The following is a 17,315-nucleotide window of genomic DNA, read 5'->3' on the forward strand; positions in this document are numbered from 1 at the left end:
TTATTTATGTTTGCTCTATAATACCAGGAGGCATAAAAAATCATCTGTATGACTTTATTTAGGCTGCTCTATTTAGGAAATCATGTAGGCTATGAATAAAGTCACACAGATGACTTTATGCCTCCTGTTATAATAGAGCAAATAAAAATAAAGTCATAAAGATGACTGTATGCCTCCTGTTATTACAGAGCAAACACAAATGAAGTCATACAGATGACTTTTTATGCCTCATGCTATTATAGAGCCAACTTTAATAAAGTCATAAAAATGACTTTTTATACCTCCTGCTATTATAGAGCAAACAAAATAAAGTCTTACAGATGACTTTTTATACCTCATACTATTATAGAGCAAACATAAATAAAGTGTTACAGATGACTTTTTATACCTCATAATATTATAGAGCAAACATGAATACAGCCTTACATATGACTTTTTGTTGTTTTCTCTATGTATCAGTGGAGCAATATAATTTCTTCTGTATGACATTTTAGTGGATCATCTCTTAAATAAAAAAACCAAAAAGTCTCCTGTATAACTTTATTCATACTTCTCTATAATAATTTGATGTTTAAAAAGTCATACAGAAGACTGTATCATTCACTATCTTTTCTCTAGAAATATAAATATATAATTACAAACATACAAGGTATAAAAAGTCATTTGTATGACTTTATTCATGTTTGCTCTATAAAATTATGAAGTTTGAAAAGTTATCTGTAGGACTTTATTCAGGTTTGCTACATAATAGTGCAAGGTATAAAATGACATCTGCATTACTTTATTCATGTTTGCTCTATAATAGTGTGAGGTATAAAGTCATCTATAGTGTGAGGTATAAAGTCATCAATAGTGTGAGGTATAAAGTACAAAGTCATCTGTATGACTTTGTTTATGTTTTCTCTATAAAAGAATGAGGCATAAAGTCATATGTATGACTTTTTATCATTCTACTTAATAGGAGAAAGCATGATATTGTCTTTTGTTTGACTTTATACTGCATTCTATATAAGAGTAAGTGATAATATTCTATTGCTCAGATATAAAGACAAAATTTTCTATGTTGTCATTTATGTAACCATATATATATATATATATATAATATATATATATACATATATATATATATATATATATATATATATATATATATATATATATATATATATATATATATATATATATATATATATATATATATATATATATATATATATATATATATATATATATATAGTACTGGGAGCCTGGTGGCTTTGCCACTGGGCCCTGGCACTCAGCACACAGCAGGCTTCTATATATGGATTCTCATTGTTTGCTGTCTTGTTTGTGACAATTTGCTGTCTTTTCCTACTGAAGTCTTTTCAAAGATATTTGATTATTAAAGCAAGTCTAATTTCTAACAATGATATGTACTAACCTTGTAACTTTTGGTTGTCTTTTTTAATTTTGTTTTTGGGCCTTCCTACAGGCATTATATAACTTGCTGTGTTCAAACTTAAGCTTAATCACATAGCAAGTTGATTTCATTTAACAAAAAAACAAACAAACTAATTCTAAAATTTCAAGAATTTTTCTAGTGTAAATCAAAACATTAAAATTATTGCTCAGGCACCATAATTTTTTTTTGCAGTTTACATAATTAGTTTATCAACTCTGTAATGAACTTAAAAAAATTTTCAACTTATTTTCATGTCTTTCTCTTTATGCAATTTAATATCTTTTCATACTGAAGCTATTCAAAGATATTTGGTTACTACATCAAGTCTGATTTCTTACAACAATTTCTACTAAGTTTCAAACTTTTGATTTTCTTTTTTAAGGTTTTTGGATTGTTGTAATCAAGGCTGTATCCAGGATTTTTTTTTTTTTTGGGGGGGGGAGGGGGGTACACTAAAAAAATCAAAAAAATGCATTAAAAATATTGTTTATATCCATTTATGTTATGTTTTTACATGTCAGAAAAATATTTTGGGGAGGTTCAAACCCCCCTACCCCCTCTGGGTACAGCCTTGGCTGTAATCTCTTGTCAAAATAAATGCGAATATTTTTGTGATTACCAGTTTTTTGCTCTTTAAGTAATTTAATATAAACTTCTCCATGCATGAAAACCTTCAATTCTTACACAAAAGCTTGACAATTGTGACAATGTCATTGCAATACTGATGTATATAAAAATGAAATCACTGACATAAATATTTTTTTTCCCTAAATTAAGACTCTTAACAAATTTCCTTAAACTTTTGACCAATCTAGATTGTTTTTTTTTTGGCCAGAATATCCCAGGCTACCAATTTCCCTGAAAAAATGTGGAGCTGTTTTCAAGAAAAAGACATACATACATAAATGAATATATAATTATTGCTTGTTTGTAAAGGTAGTATATATATATATATATATATATATATATATATATATATATATATATATATATATATATATATATATATATATATATATATAAATGATATATATAATTATTGCTTGTTTGTAAAGGTATGTATATATATATATATATATATATATATATATATATATATATATATATATATATATATATATATATATATATATATTCTATGCCTGTGATTATATAAAACAGGCACAAATTTTACCTTTTTTAACTACCAAAATAATGAAGCTAATTTTTGTTTTGAAACAAATTGTGACATTTTGGATGTGAAGGAAGATGTATTTTCTGAAGAAGAATTAGTGACAGTACTAAAAGGACTAAAAATAATAAGACCCTAGGTGCTAATAGCGTGCGTAGTAACGGAAAATTGTCTGAGTCACCAAACACCTTTAATTCCAGTTTTAAAGATTAGGAACAAGTATTTGATTTAGGTGATAGAAAAGCTCTAGTGAAGGTCTTACCCTTGCATGGTATACCAGATAATTACATTAAAGTGATCAGTGCTATGTGTGAGGATAACATTGCTGCATTTAAGGGAGGAAGTGAGGTTAGTAGCTGATCTCAAATTAAATAAGGGGTTAAGAAGGGTGCATTCTATTCCTATTTATATGGATCTTTTTGATGGACTTTGTCCTAAGGAACACAGCAAATGTAACAGGAGAACACAGAATTAACTGGGGAAGTAAAACTCTCCTAGACTTAGATTATGATGATGACTTCAGCATCCTCAATGAAAAGTTTAGGGTGCAAGAATAAGTTTGAAAACTAATATCAAGAAGACTAAGTTGGTAAAACTAGGTCAAATATTGTTCTTATAGAAAAGATGCTTGTATAAACTTCAGAGAGTGCTCATTTGATTTGAAATTAAAAGTTCTAGTTCACTTTTAAGAATCAAAAGAAATCAGAGGGCAACTACCCCCCCCTCCCCCCGCCCTATTTTCCCAAAATGCATCAAATAAAATTTTTGAGATAGAAATTTTCTTAAAAATTGTTCAGGTCAGATAACAAAACTCTGATGACGACACAACTGCCCAGAGCCCTGGGGCAGGCATTATAAGTTATACCCTAGGGGTATATATGGTTCTTATCGAAGGGATGCTGTTCTATTTCAATTTTTAAGAGTATAAAATGATCAAAGGACAGCTAGCATCCCCCCCTCCCACACCCATTTTTCCCGAATACATCAGATAAAATTTTGATTTCACAGCTAGGAATACTAGTGAAAATGCTTAATGTTTAATAGAGAGGAGGAGGGGCCTGTACAAGAATTATTTGGGTGATAGATCATAAAATATCAGAGGAATTTAAAGAAAGTAGAGAAAGCATTAAAATGGAAGATGTAGCCAGATGGCATAATAGTAAAATGTTCTACTGGCACATTAAAAGATTGAGAGGGAATAGTCAATCTTGACTTGTCTCTAAAGATAGGAACAGGGTCACAACTAGTGAGAAGGAAGAGTTAAAGAGAGATGGGCAGAACATTTTGAGAATGTGCTAAAATATCAAGGCCTTATCCAAGGGTGGGGGGTTAGAGGTTTTGACCCCCCTCCCCTCTCTGAAGAAAACAGCTTGTCCAACTTCTAAAGACATAACAAAATGAACAAAACAAATTTTGATGTGTTTTTTTTAGTTTTTTTTTGTAAACTCCCTCCCTCCTGAAAAAATTCTTTTGTAAACCCCTCCCCCCCCCAGAAAAAAATACTGGATATATGTTCCTATATCTGTTCTATATCTGTTCCTGTAACTCTATCATGGTCTACAGGGTCGTATCCAGTATTTTTTTTCTGGGGAGGGAGGGGTTTACAAAAGAATTTTTTTTTTGTTCCCAGAATCTGGGAACAAATTCCAAACTGACGGGCCCATGTGTCTGGCCACTTGACTCGCTCTCGTTGTGTTCCGTGGCTCAGATGCAAGACTATCCGCACTCCTAGTCGAATAATTGTGATAAAACGAAATAGGCTTAAAAATATTCATAAAAAAAATCCGGTGCAACACCATTCAGACACTGAAATACAAATACTCCAATTTGATAATCCCTTATTTCACCAACCTTTAAAATTTTAAACTTTCTAAAAAGTGATTCAGTGCTATCAAGGCCACGATCATACCTTCCAATCAACCTTATAGCCTTATTCTGCAGAACTTGAACTCTTCTAAAATTGCAGCTAAAATTACTCGCCCAAATCAAACAACCATAATTTATATTAGGCGCTATTAATGAAAAATACAATGAAAGCAGAATTTTCAATGGTAAAAAATTTTGAAAACGGTTCAGAACTCCAAGGCCTTGCGCCAGCTTGCATGCTATGATGTTGCAGTGTTTTCTCCAACTCAAGTTTTGATCCAGGATGAATCCCAGATATCGGATCTCTTCAACCTGTGAGAGCGGTAGGCCATTGTAAATACTGACACCAGGGAGAGTGGGAGCAGAACCAGCCCTCGTAAACATCATAAAATTTGTTTTTGATGCATTGACGCTAAGTAGGCTAGAACAAACAAATTCATGTAGGCCATCAAGCGCCTTGTTCGCCTTGAACAAGAGCTCTTGCAGCGACTTTGCTGCAATCACTAAAGCCGTGTCGTCAGCAAACGAAGTAACTGAAGCCCCGGAAATGTAGAATCTCATTGTGTCAACGAATATCAGGTACAGGAGAGGACCAAGAACTGATCCCTGTGGAACACCACACTTTATGGGACACTTTAACGGCTGAGAAGATTTATTACTCAAAAGTCACTCGTAGCTTCCTTTCACTTAAATACGATTCAAACCAATTTAAAACACTACCCTTTATGCCTAAATAATACAGCCTTTCCAATAAAATCTTAAAATCAACAGTGTCAAAAGCCTTTCTAAAATCAATAAAAACGCCCATGCACTGCTCGCCGTTCTCGAGTGCTGAGTTAATATTTTCCAGAAGATGCTGGACTGCCTGCGTCCTCGAATGTCCTTTCCGGAAGCCAAATTGACCATAGTGTAAAACACCAATTTTCATCAGATACTCGTAAAGCTGGTGATGAACAATCTTTTCATAAATTTTTGAATAAATCGGAAGAATTGATCTTTCAATGAACTTTCAATTTCCAATCAAATGAGCCTTCTTTGAAGTTTATACTAGCACACTTCCATAAGAACCATATATGCCCCTAGGGCATAAATTACAACAACTGACCCTGGGCCCTGGGCGCTGTGTTGACACCAGAGTTTTTGTTATCAGACCTGAACTATTTAAAAAAAATGTCTATCTAAAGTATTTGGGGAGAAAAGGGCAGGGGGGTTATCTGCCCTCCGATCACTTTTGACTCTTAAAAAGTGAACTAGAACTTTCAATTCCCAATCAAATGAGCCCTCTATGAAGTTTATACGAGCATCCCTTCCATAAGAACCTTCTATGCTCCCTGGGCAGAACTTACAACGCCTTCCCCCCCAGGCCCTAGTTGGTTGTATCGACATCGGAGTTTTGTTATCTGACCTTTGAACTATTTTTAACAAAATGGCTATCTCAAAGTTTTTATTTGATGTATTTAGGAAAAAACGGCATGGGGGGAGGCTAGTTGCCCTACCGTCTCTTTTGACTCTTAAAAAGTGAACTAGAACTTTTAATTTCCAATGAAATGAGCTCTCTCTGAGGTTTATACAAGCATCCCTTCTATTAGAACCATATTTGCCCCCAGAGCATAACTTACAATGCTTGCCCCAGGGTCCTGGGAGGCTGTGTTGATCCTGGCGTTTTTCATATATGATCTTTGAACTATTTTTGACAGAATTTTTATCTTACGCATTTGGGGAAAAGAGGACTTAGGGGGGGGGGGGGGCTGTTGCCCGCGGATCTTTTTTGAATCTGAAATAGTGAACTAGAATTTTTAATTTCCAATAAAAAAAGCCCTCTCTGAAGTTTATACAAGCATCCCTTCTATAAGAACTATATATGCCCCCAGGGAATAACTTACAATGCCTGCCCCCGGGCCCTGGGGGGTTGTGTCGACCCCGGACTCTTAAAAAAAGAAATATAACTTTTAATTTCCAATCAAATGAGCCCTCTCTGAAGTTTATACAAGCATCCCTTCCATAAGAGCCTTAAATGCCCCGAGGGCGTAACTTACAACGTCTGCCTCAGGGCCCTGGGCAATTGTGTCGTCATTGGATTTTTTTTATCCGACCTTTGAACTATACTTAACAAAATGTCTATCACGAAATTTTTATCTGATTCATTTGGGGAAAAGAGGGGGTGTGGGGGGGATGGGTAGTTTCCCTCCAATCACTTTTGACTCTTAAAAAATAAACTAGAACTTTCAATTCCCAATCAAATGAGCCCTCTGTGAAGTTCATACAAGCATTCCTTCCATAAGAACCTTATATGCCCACGGGCATAACTTCCAACGCCTGCCCCCAGGCTCGAGTTGGTTTTGTTGACACTGGAGTATTTGTTATATGATCTTTGAACTATTTTTAACAAAATGGCTATCTCAAAATTTTTATTTGATGTATTTGGTAAAAAAAGGGCCTAGGGGGGGCTAGTTACCCTTAAATCTCTTTACTCTTAAAAAGTGAACTAAAACTTTTAATTTCCAATCAAATGAGCTCTCTATGAAGTTTATACAAATACCCCTTTCAGAAGAACCATACTTGCCTTTAGGGCATAACTTAGAATGCCTTCCCCTGGGCCCTGGGGGTTGTATTGTAACTGGAGTTTTTCTTATCCAACCTTTGAACTATTTTTACCAAAATGTCTCTCTCAAAATTTACATCAGATGGGTCAATGACGCGGTAGGTTTTAGACTTTTAAGTAAGAGAAGGAAGCGATACCCAAACACCTGTTTGTAGGGATTTTTGTTCGTTTCAAGCTTGATTTGCATATTCAATTTAAGCTATTGTATTTGATTGTGTGTTTGTTTACATTGATTGTTTATTTAATTTCTGGTCGTTTTAAATTTCATTTTAACTTCAATAGCAAAATATTTTTTTTCGTTTTAAGCTTGATTTTCATATTCAATCTAAGCATTACTTGCCTTAGGATCTATTTATTCATTTATATTACTTGTTGTATGTTTTTTGCTGTGATTGCTTATTTAATTTCTGTTTTTTTTTTTGGTTTCATTTATTCTTTAATAGTAATTTCTGGTCGTTTTGGGTTTGAATTTTAAAAGGTATTAGTATCTGCTGAGCTTAAGTTTAAAATGGCCTTTAGTTTTCTTTGAGAAAGTTTTTTTTTTTAATTAATATGTATCAATGACAGGCACATTGTAAATGATACTAAAAAATTGAATCGTTTGTATAGCAGTACGAAAAAGACACAGTAAAATATTCTGCTTATTTCTATTGAAATCCTGCTCACATGACCTTGTCTTGAAAAGCTTTCCTTTTTGAAAAGATAGAAAAGTCAATAACAACAATAGCAAGAACAATAGCAACAATAGAAAGTCAACAATAGCAAGAACAACCAGAGGCCTACTCTTGCACATGATGATATAATACATATAAATAGGATCACAGAAGCTCCAGCGATATTTAAATGATCACTTATGCATATTTATAATCATATAAGGAACCTTTATAAAATTCTAAGATCATGGAAAATAGCCCTAGCAAACCCTATCCTTAAACCAAACCAGCCTTCAAACGATAATAAGTCGTATTGACCAGTTTCAGTGCTAACATTACTAGGGAAAATCCTGGAACAATTGATTTTAACTTAGCTTGAATGGTTTGGCAGTTTCATTTGCCAGAAATTCCTTGATGTACTAATGCATCTTGATTATCCCATTACGTTATTTATGATTTTCTCAATGAGGGAACATTTGCTGTTCAGATTGCTAATTGCAGGAGCTTGAAGCAACCCATTAGAGAAGGCTTACTCCAGGAGTCATCCTTAGTCCACTTCTGTTTAATCTATATGTTTCTGAGTTTCATTTACAGCAGGCATTGTTTTGGCATTATGCTGATGATCATAATGGTTATATGGAAGATGGTAATATGAAAGTAAGTCATAACCATATTCCAAGATCAAAGCAACCGTATTTACTAGACAAGAACATAACATCTAGACCAGCCATTGTTTTGAATAGCTTCAATTATAAACCATCACTAAAGTTGTTTGGAATTGTTTTTGATTCAGGAATAACATGGCATGGTCACATCAAATCGCCTAAGAATAACATTATTCAGAAACTGGCTCAACTAAATTGGCTTGCCAATTGTAAAAGGGGTTCATCACCTTAAATAATGATTAATTTTTATAAAGTATATAAAAGAGCAAAGATGGAATATGACATTCAGTTTATTGCTAATAGATCCTCAAACATGCTTAATATGCTGGAAACATCACAAAATTCTGTTGTCTGTGTTGCTATGGGACTATGTAAGCACACCCCAATTACTAAAATGAGAAACCTGTCAGGGATCACCCCACTGAAGGAAAGAGCTTTGCTTCAGAAAAGATGAAATTTCATCAGAATACAGGCATATGGTAATAAGCATTTTGTATACCACATTAATAAATTCTGTATCATCTTTCTGGAATATTTATCTAAAGGAGTTTCCAGATTGGTCTTTTCAGTAGATGGAGACTTTTGCCTTTGTGAATTCCCTGCCATTGGAGATGGCTCACGTTGAGCAGTATATGTACATGTTGCTAGAGAATAAATCAAGAAGAAGCATAAGATAATCTTTGAAAATTATGTCAAAACTAGTTTTCCCAATTATATATATGTTTATACTGATGGTCCGATTAAAGACTCTCAACCTGACTTAGCCGCCTGTTACCTTTACCTACCTATTTAGTTTGCTAATATATTGGCAAACTTTAGCTGCAGCAGTCTTGGAATCAATCTGGGAGCAAAATCTTCCCCTGCTATCTTTTTTGATTTCCTACATATTCTTGAAAGCTTAGCTATTGTATGTTTATACACAAGATATTTAGTATGAGATTGACGTCTCTGGAAATGCTTTCTGTTTTTTTTCTAGTTTTTTTGCCAATTCACAGTCATCATCCCACCAAGTCTTAGGCAACTTCTTAAGATTAAACTTTTCTTTTTACTTGGCTATATTTGGGAATAGCAGCATCTGCAGCAGTAATCAAAAATGGTGATAGCTTTTTCATTATGTCGAATAGGCTGTACACCTCTGAGTAGTCAGCAGGTGCAAGTTTTTCTTAGAAAAGTTGCCAACTTACTTTTTTGTTATTGGACTTCGGTTTGGGATTTGTGGACATACATTATGTGTTACTTATAAAAATAATAATGGATATGTGATATTTTTGCAGTTCTGGGACCTTTGTAATATGAATCATTGCATGCAGGCATGTGGAGCCAATTTGGAGATTAATAGAAGAAAATTATTGTTATTGAAAATTATAAAAACAATGAAAATTATTGTTATTGGCCTTTGGTTTGGGAGTTGTGGACATACATTATGTGTTACTTATGAAAATAATAATGGATATAAAATATATTTGCAGTTCTGGGACCTTTGTAATATGAATCATTGCATGCAGGCATGTGCAGCCAATTTGGAGATTAATAGAGGAAAATTATTGTTATTGAAAATTATAAAAACAATGAAAATTATTGTTATTGGTCTTTGGTTTGGGAGTTTTGGGCATACATTGTGTTACTTATGAAAATAATAATGGATATAAAATATGTTTGAAGTTCTGGGACTTTTGTAACATGAATCATTGCATGCAGGCATGTGGAGCCAATTTAGAGATTAATAGAAGAAAATTATTGTTATTGGAAATTATAAAACAATGAAAATTATTGTTATTGGCCTTTGGTTTGGGAGTTGTGGACATACATTATGTGTTACTTATGAAAAAATAATGGATATAAAATATGTTTGCAGTTCTGGGACCTTTGTAACATGAATCATTGCATGCAGGCATGTGGAGCCAATTTGGAGATTAATAGAAGAAAGTTATTGTTATTGAAAATTATAAAAACAATGAAAATTATTGTTATTGGCCTTTGGTTTGGGAGTTGTGGACATACATTATGCGTTACTTATGAAAATAATAATGGATATAAAATATGTTTGCAGTTCTGGGACCTTTGTAACATGAATCATTGCATGCAGGCATGTGGAGCCAATTTGGAGATTAATAGGAGAAAGTTATTGTTATTGAAAATTATAAAAACAATGAAAATTATTGTTATTGGCCTTTGGTTTGGGAGTTGTGGACATATATTATGTGTTACTTATGAAAATAATAATGGATATAAAATATGTTTGCAGTTCTGGGACCTTTGTAACATCAATCATTGCATGCAGGCATGTAGAACCAATTTGGAGATTAATAGAAGAGAACTATTATTACAAATATCAATGTCGGTCTGGAGGTTAAATGAACAAATAAAGAAAGACTGGTATCATTTACCAGAAACTGTTTATGTTTTTTCCAGCTTTATCTTTATGAGTACTTAGTTCCCATGAGGTGATGTGTGTATTAAAATCACCTAGAATAAGAGGACTGTCTCTAAGTGTTTCTTCTGATGTCCATTTAACCTTGTGGACTATAAAAGGACTTGAATGATATGCTTTCCGGAACTTAATTTGATAGAGTTCAATCACATCCTCTTTGGAATCAGTTTTATAACAGTTTGCAGATAAAGGGAATTGGATAACAGTATCAGCTATAAAAATTGCTACACTGCCACCCTTCTTTACCAAAGCAATTATAACCAGATAAGATAGTCATTTTTTGCTTATCTAAATCTGTCTCTTGAAGATGCACCATGTCAACATTATTCTTTATAACATAATCAGATAGATCCATTAGTTTGATTGTATTAATTGATGCACAGTTCCATTTCAGCGTCTTTGAGGAACCAAAACATCATTATTCATGTTTTTCTGTGAAGTAATGTAGTGCCTGAAATTAGTTGAAGATACTAATAATAAGACCCTCTGTATCATCTTCAATGAATGAATGAGAGAAATAATGTATAGCTATTTTTATCGGAAAGTGAAATATGAGCCTGGGCAGATATTGTAGCATTGGGCCAGAAGTGACATAGAGTTGTTCCAGGGAGATGTCTTACTACTTGTAGAGGATCTTCATTTAGGTGTACTATTTATACTAGGGGCCCATTTCCTTGGTGGATTCTATTTTCCTTGAAAGTAGTGCTGTGTGATTTTGCAACTATTCCACTAGGTAGGATTTCTTTCTGGGCGATTTTCAACACTTGTTGTCTTTTAAGACATTGGGACATGTTTTTTTGTTAAATGAGTGATGATCTCCTTTGCAATTGGCACATTTTGGGCCAGAGGCCAAAAAGGAACATCATTTCAACAGATATTGAAACAAGTAGGCCTAATGTAAACAGGACAATTTTACTCATTATAAGTCCAACTTCATTTGGCTTACCAAGTCAGTAGCTCTCGAATACTGGTATTTTTTTTTCCTTTAGAATGCATTAGACCTTCTTTGAAATCTGATATTGGGATTTCACGGGGAATACTATATATCATAATTTTTTGTTGTTTTCTACTGATAAACATGATTTTAGACTAGCGGTAACATATATTTTGTTGATGCAGAAGGTTTCTAAGGCTTTAATGGCATCTTTGGTATTCAGGAACAACTCACTCAAGACTCCCTCCTTTGTAATGTTGTCAAGAAAATAACATTTAAATAATTTGTAAAGATAGATCTTGATCTTCAAAATTTCTTTAGCTGTGTTCGGTTGTGATTTATCAGTTGGAAGAAAGTGCAGAAGGCCTGTAGCTGGTTTCAGGTTTAACCTCAGCCCTTCTGGCTTAGAGTGGATCTCAGGGGGGAAGGAATATTGAATAATTCCTTTCACTTCCTGCTTTCAACTATCTGGAAACCATCATTTGGTCAGTTTATCTTGTGGTACTATGGGGACTATCACCAACAGCAATCATTGTAACTTTACTATCATCCTGGTTGGCTTCATCATCATCAGAAAGTACTACTACACACCCCCCCCCTATCAGGACTGATCCACCTTCCAGAGGGGGGTCAGAAGCATCTATTTTTGACAGTCAGTCAAAAAAGGAAAAAAAGCAAATACATGTATAACACTCTAAACCTAATATATAGGGAACGAAAAATGCTTGGCTCAAAAGGATATTTTTCAACTTCTTCCTATATGAAGTAGAAAATAGAATATCTCAAATGAATATATATTTTTCAAATATGATGCAGTGTTGCTGACCAAACCTGGAATATGATCAGGGGCGTAATTTGCTATGGGGCAGGGAGAGGCAACTGCCCCTCACGACTCAAGTTTGCATAATATGAAGTAAGAATTGTTTTCTGACTTTCTTTTTTTTTTAATCCCACCTCCTCTTCTCTCGGTGACATAATAATCTTTTTCACATAATTTCAAAACTTTAATGTCACCTACACTAATTTAAAAACGACATTAATTTTTTTAATTTGTTATCCAAACAATATTGATGAAAACACAAATATTTAACATGATCAAAATTTTCAATAAGGATTATTAGCCTTCATTATCATTTTCTGTGTTTTTATGCTATATTTTCATTTTTTTTTCTTTCCTTTTTCCCGTTTTTCCCTTTTACCTTTCATCTTCATTTTTCTCCTATTAAAAAATAAATTCAACAAATTTACAAACTTCAACCAAGTACAACCACCAAAAAACTTCTCTTCCTAATTTTCATACTCCTTTATATTTCTGAAATAAAAAAAAAACTAAATTAATCCAGTATATCATTTCATCATCCTAACTATAGACTCCCTTTTTCAAAAAAAAAAAAAAAAAAAAAAAAAATTCCCATTTATACCAGCAAAAAATGAATTAAGGCAATCAAATACAACAGGTTACTTTCCGGGGCATACTAAAAAACAAAAAAAAATAAAATACAACGCACGTCCCACTATTAGGATGCTCCCCCTCCTTAGGAGAATCCTTTGGCGGTGGCAGTAGTATGTTACCTTATATTTCTACGACGCCCCCGTACCAAACAGGTTTTTACCTATTAGCCAAGTTTTTAAAAAAAACAACCTACTAATCAACTTACAGATGAATGACCACGGATTTAACCTAAAAAAAAATTGTATATCAGGAACTAGAAATCTATATGCATTCCATTTTTGGAACTAGGAGCGAGATTGTGTGATGCTATAAGACTGGTTTCGTTTCAAGGGTTCATTAATAGAAGGAATAATGTTTTTTGAAAAGGGTAATTACTTCTTTAGTTTACGAGATTTATGAATTTTTTTGCGAAAAGATATTTGCTTAAATGTATTGCGAAGGTTAATAAGGCCTCACTTGTAATTAAAGAATGAAATTCGTGCATTAACAATACAAATAATATCCAATTATAATTAAGAGATTTGACACATGACTGGAATTCTATAATTAGAATTATTTTAAGTTTAAAAATTGTGACATAAAAATAAATAAGTTATTTTCTTGCGTGTCTCAAAATTCCCATGTTATTTACTTGCTTGTATTTTGTGTTAAAATAAGTAGTTTTTATATCTTTTAAAAGAGTTTTAAGGGGTTTGAGAGACTCAGTTGCCTAATTACGTGTTATTTTTCTTTACTTGATGTTCATTAAAAACGAATTTTTTGTGTTAAATAAGTAGTTGTTTTATCTTTTAAAAGAGCTTTAAGGGGTTTGAGAGACTCAGTTGCCTAATTCCGTGTGTTTTTACTTTACTTGATGTTCATTAAAAAAGAAATTTGTTTTTTATATAAGTTGTTTTTGTATCTTTTAAAAGAGCTTTAATGGGTTTGAGAGACTCAGTTGCCTAATTCCGTGTGTTTTTACTTTACTTTGTAGTCATTAAAAATTAAATATTTCTGTTAAATAAGTAGTTTTTGTATCTTTTAAAAGAGCTTTACGGGGATTGAGAGACTCAGTTGCCTAATTCCGTGTGTTTTTTCTTTACTTGTTGGTCATAAAAATCGAAATGTTTGTTTTATTTATGTAGTTGTTTTATATTTTAAAAGAGCTTTAGAGGGTTTGAGAGACTCAGTTGCCTAATTCCGTGTGATTTTTCTTTACTTGATGGTCATTAAAAACGAAATTTTTGTGTTAAATAAGTAGTTTTTGTATCTTTTAAAAGAGCTTTAAGGGGATTGAGAGACTCAGTTGCCGGATTCCAAGTGGTTTTTCTTTACATGGTGGTCATTTGTTGTATCTTTTAAAAGAGCTTTACAGGGTTTGAGAGACTCAGTTGCCTAATTCCGTGTGATTTTTCTTTACTTGATGGTCATTAAAAACGAAATTTTTGTTTTAAATAAGTAGTTTTTGTATCTTTTAAAAGAGCTTTAAGGGGATTGAGAGACTCAGTTGCCGGATTCCATGTGATTTTTCTTTACTTGGTGGTCATTTGTTGTATCTTTTAAAAGAGCTTTACAGGGTTTGAGACTCTCAGGTGACTAATTCATTTTTAATTTTCTATTATTTTTTTTCTAAATATAATTTTTATGGTGTATTTATATGTTTTTGTTTTTTAATTTATATTATCTTTCCTTTTATTTATAGTCTAAGTATACTAACTCAGTGTGATTTTTATGTACTTGTTTGTAATTAAAAACTAAATTTTTTTGCTAAATAATTAGTTTTTGTATCTTTTTAAAATAGCTTTACGGGGATTGAGAGACTCAGTTGCCGGATTCCATGTGATTTTTCTTTACTTGGTAGTCATTTGTTGTATCTTTTAAAAGAGCTTTACAGGGTTTGAGAGACTCAGTTGCCTAATTCCGTGTGATGTTTCTTCACTTAGTGGTCATTAAAGACGAAACTTTTGTGTTAAATAAGTAGTTTTTGTATATTTTAAAATAGTTTTAATGGGCTTGAGAGACTCAGTTGCCTAATTCCGTGTGATTTTACTTTACTTGATGGTCATTAAAAACGAACTTTTTATGGTAAATAAGTAGTTTTTGTATCTTTTTAAAAGAGCTTTACGGGGATTGAGAGACTCAGTTGCCGGATTCCATGTGTTTTTTCTTTACTTGGAATTCATTTGTTGTATCTTTTAAAAGAGCTTTACAGGGTTTGAGAGAATCAGTTGCCTAATTCTGTGTGGTTTTTCTTCACTTGATGGTTATTAAAAACGAAATTTTTGTGTTAAATAAGTAGTTTTTGTATCTTTTAAAAGAGCTTTACGGGGATTGAGAGACTCAGTTGCCTAAGTCCGTGTGGTTTATCTTCACTTGGTAGTCATTCAAAACAAAATTGTTGTGTTAAATAAGTAGTTTTTGTATCTTTTAAAAGAGTTTTATGGGGATTGAGAGACTCAGTTGCCGGATTCCGTGTGTTTTTCCTTTAGTTAGTGGTCATTAAAAACGAAATTTTTGTGTGATATAAGTAGTTTTTTTATATTTTTAAAAGAGCTTTAAGGGATTTGAGAGACTCAGTTGCCTGATTCCGAGTGGTTTTTCTGTACTTGTTGGTCATTAAAAACTAAATTTTTGTGTTAAATTATTATTTTTTGTATCTTTTAAAAGAGCTTTACAGGGATTGAGAGACTCAGTTGCCGGATTCCATGTGGTTTTTCTTTACTTGGTGGCCATTAAAAACGAAATTTTTGTGTTAAATCAGTAGTTTTTGTATCTTTTAAAAGAGCTTTAAGGGGTTTGAGAGACTCAGTTGCCTGATTCCGTGTGGTTTTTCTTTACTTGGTGGTCATTAAAAACGAAATTTTTTGTGTTAAATAAGTTGTTTTTGTATCTTTTAAAAGAGCTTTACAGGGTTTGAGAGACTCAGTTGCCTTATTCCGTGTGGTTTTCCTTTACTTGGGGGTCATTAAAAACGAAATTTTTGTGTTAAATAAGTAGTTTTTGTATCTTTTAAAAGAGCTTTACAGGGTTTGGGAGACTCAGTTGCCTAATTCCGTGTTGTTTTTCTTTTCTTGGTGGTCATTGAAAACGAAATATTTTTTTTGAATAAGTAGTTTTTATATCTTTTAAAAGAGCTTTACAGAGATTGAGAGACTCAGTTGCCGGATTCCCTGTGGTTTTTCTTTACTTGGTGGCCATTAAAAACGAAATTTTTGTGTTAAATCAGTAGTTTTTGTATCTTTTAAAAGAGCTTTAAGGGGTTTGAGAGACTCAGTTGCCTGATTCTGTATGATTTTTCTTCAAGTGATAGCCAATAAAAATGAATTTTTTTGTGATAAATAAGTAGTTTTTGTATCGTTTAAAACAGCTTTACGGGGATTGCCAGTCTCAGTTTTCCATTGTCACAGTTACAATTTCATGAATTTTCAAAGTTTCACTTTGAATTTCTTTCGCTAAAATACAAGAGTTTGAATATTTCATTAGTGCTTGGTTGTGGGTCACCTTGTCACAGTTACATTTTCTTGATTTTTCAAAGTTCATTTTGAACTTCTTTCGTTGAAATGCAAGAGTTGGAATATTTGAGTAGTGTTTGGTTGTGGTTTACCTTATCGCAGTTACATTTTCTTGATTTTTCAAAGTTCATTTTGAATTTCTTTCGTTGAAATGCAAGAGTTGGATTATTTCACTAGTGTTTTGTCGTGGTTTACCTTCTCAAATTTACATTTTCGTGATTTTTTCAAAGTTCATTTTTGAATTTATTTTATTGAAATGCAAGATTTGGTATAGTTCTTTTTTGTTTGGTTGTCTTGGTCGATTTAACTTTATCATTTTCCTGAAATGTCATTCTTCATTTGAAAATCTTACTTTTTATTGATAGTGTATTAATAGATAATTATCTGTGTTGTGTGTTTTACATAGTAGCAATTAAATCTTATTGATTTTTCAAATTTCATTTTGAATTTCATTCGTTGAAATGCAAGAGTTGGAATATTTCAGTAGTGTTTGGTTGTGGTTTACCTTGTCCCAGTTCCCTTGTCTTGATTTTTCAAAGTTCATATTGAATTTCTTTCGTTGAAATGCAAGAAATGGTATAGTTCAGTAGTGGATGATTGTGGTTTAC

The 17,315-nt window shown here is 32.7% G+C and overlaps 1 protein-coding gene across 3 annotated transcripts in view; it reads left to right on the top strand.

Annotated features, from left to right (window-relative positions):
- LOC148947678 (motile sperm domain-containing protein 2-like) overlaps positions 1–17,315 on the top strand; it is a 104,304-nt gene that overhangs the window by 3,738 nt on the left and 83,251 nt on the right. The window contains exon 1 of one of the 3 annotated variants that reach the window (XM_089095359.1): positions 8,372–8,390. The exons of the other annotated variants lie outside the window; for them this stretch is intronic. The gene's annotated coding sequence lies outside the window, so the exon portion shown is untranslated. Of the gene's footprint in view, positions 1–8,371; positions 8,391–17,315 lie in introns of those variants that run through there. 3 annotated transcript variants of the gene reach the window in all.

Source organism: Artemia sp. Qi Xiang Cuo, chromosome 10 (genome assembly GCF_049724085.1).
Source record: "Artemia sp. Qi Xiang Cuo chromosome 10, ASM4972408v1, whole genome shotgun sequence".
Classification (NCBI taxonomy): domain Eukaryota; kingdom Metazoa; phylum Arthropoda; class Branchiopoda; order Anostraca; family Artemiidae; genus Artemia; species Artemia sp. Qi Xiang Cuo.